This window comes from Anabrus simplex, chromosome 6 (genome assembly GCF_040414725.1).
Source record: "Anabrus simplex isolate iqAnaSimp1 chromosome 6, ASM4041472v1, whole genome shotgun sequence".
NCBI lineage: Eukaryota > Metazoa > Arthropoda > Insecta > Orthoptera > Tettigoniidae > Anabrus > Anabrus simplex.
In genome coordinates this window covers 336,993,249-336,996,018 of record NC_090270.1, presented here as the reverse complement: position 1 = coordinate 336,996,018, position 2,770 = coordinate 336,993,249, and positions in this window count along the sequence as shown.

Genomic DNA, 2,770 nt, shown 5'->3' with positions numbered 1-2,770 from the left:
TTTACTTGTACAGTATTTCTTTTACGGGGTCGACTCTTCTTGAATGTCTTTTCTGCCAAGCATAACTAAGGACAGGAATTAGAAGTAATTCGGCCACGGTCTATCAAAGGTACCGTCCCGGCATTCGCCTGGAATTGAGAACGGGAAACTGTGGACTCTTGTTTTTTTCTTTACACATTTGCGCACATTCCCGGATGCTCGGACGTAGATGCGAAGGACTTAAATGACTGGTAGAAAAATGACTGTAAATCAGGCTACGGCGTAATGACAGATGAATAAATTATTGCCTCTTGTTCCTCGGCGGGTAATGACGAGAGAGTGATGGTAAATTCGTAAAATGAAACCGGCATTTCATCAGAAGAAACCTTGACTCATGGAGAGGCAACAATGCAACTGGACAAACTGATGGCCTATTTAGAATCCCAGACTGAAACCACACACCACTGATGTTAGTAAAACGTCTTCGTGATCGTGCTGCGCGCAAACGCCATACAAAATACTCTAAAACAGAAAAAACTCACACATTATTTTAGTGCTCAAAACAGAGTCGTAAATGTAAGAAGAGTGTTCTTGTATTTTTTTATACAATTGAAAAAAGGTATTACTGTACAACTTATGTTAATAGATTATATAATTTGTACTATATTTGTTTTTGTTTTTTAAGTTTTATCCGGATTTTCGATAATGCGGATCAGTTCCGGTCCCACTTAATCCGGATAAACGAGGTTCTTGTGTACTTAAAAATTAAATTTTAGGCGCCTTCCTCTAAAGTACCATTTCATCCAGCGTGAATATAATTATTTCAAGCCTCGATTGTAGTGTCTTATTCCTTGACATTACATACCGATTTGCGTTAAATTCTGTTCATCCATTGTCTTGTGGTTCGGGTTAATATGGACTTAGCGACAAAAATGGAAATTCATGAATATCTCTGTTACCGTAGCCGGTACGAGTATGGTAAAAATGTATGAGACATAAATTATCGGAAATTTAATTCTATATAACTTTAACTGTAGTTTTATCGATAGGAACACAAATAATGTAGATATTTGAGAATTAAATTTTAGGCCTTCCCCTAAACTACCATTTCACTCAACCTGAATAAAATGATTTATAGCTTAGATTGTAGTGCCTCATTCCCTGACGTTACATTCCGATTTTCATTAAATTCTCTTCTGCCATTTTCTCATGATGCACATACATATATACATACATACATACATACATAGATGACGGAAAATTAAAAAGTGCATTTCCTTTCTACTGTGGTCACGACCGATACAGGAATGTCATCCTTTTAAATTCTGAGCAATGTAACGACAAAACTCTTATTTTATATATAGTTCCACAGTAGCGGCGATTGGGAATTAGAAGTAGGGAGGCAAAAATATCTACAGAAAACAAAAAGTACCCGGGTTTGAGGCATGCAGTGGGCGGGGGGTATACATAAAAACTGGGGGGGGGGGGGGAGCTACAAGACGGTAAGTTTGCTTATACTTTCTGAGCGAATTTCGGCGGAGAGGTATAGGTTGACAATTTATCAGCTTAAATGCGGTAGTAATACACAGTTTTAAAAAATTAGGGGAACAAACATGTTTTTGAACGTACCGGTATGCCATGCTCCACAAAACAATACCTCACACCTAGGTATATTACCAACTAAATCTTTATTCTTTACCTTTGAAGTATACAAAAGAACATCGATGGATTCGCGTTCATTTTCAGAACACAAACGGAAATGTCCAAATAGGAGTGAAAACAAAGAGATAACAGTCCTCCAGAATGGATTTTTATCACAGTTGGAGAGTTTCAGTATTGTGTACGTCCTCCTGGAGCATTTATCACAGCTTGGCACCTACGTGGCATGCTCCATATCAGTCGACGGAGGTCACGTTGCGGTATTAGGTCCATTCTTCATTGAGAGCTTGTTCGAGGTCTTGAAGAGTCTGTTGTGGGAAAGGACGCCCACGAACACTTCTGTCAAACCTATTGCACACATGCTCGATGGGATTAAGGTCGGGACTCACTGCTGGCCATTCCATCTTGAATGTCCAGTTCTCGCAAGACAGCTCTGGTGATGCGCGCTACATGAGCCCTGGCATTGTCGTGCATGAGTACGAATTCAGGGCCAACACCGTATGCAGCAATCAATACATGCTCTAGCAGTATCTGCTCGATGTACCCCGCAGCGGTAAGATTACCACGGACGACGACAAGATCCGTACGGCCATCAATACTGATGCCACCCCACAACATCACAGAAGCTTGTCCGAATCGGTCGCCTTCCAGGACAACATTTGGCATGTACTGCTCACCACGGTGTCTCCATAGACGTTGACGTTCATCACGCTGTGTCAAGGGAAATCTGGACTCGTCTGTGAACAACACAGGTCTCCATTGGCGACGTTGCCAGTTGACGTGGGTACGGGCAAACAGAAGGCGAGCTGCGCGATGTTGCTGCGTTAAACGGGGCATTCGAACAGGATGTCTGTGTTGTAAGGATACTTCTCTTAACCTGTTCCTTACTTTCTGGTCAGACACCGTGACTCCAGTGACCCTCCTGAGGTCTTGTTGCAGTTCTCTGGCAGTTGTTGAACGACGCCGCAACGCACAGATGGTCTAATATCGGCCATCCTGAGGGGTTGTCATGCATCCACGACCTTGTCCGACCCTCCTTGTGAACTGGCCTGTCTCACTGTAGCTATTCCACAAGCGTTGAATAACTGACGGAGAGACATTGAGATCCACAGCAACACGACGAAAAGTCCAT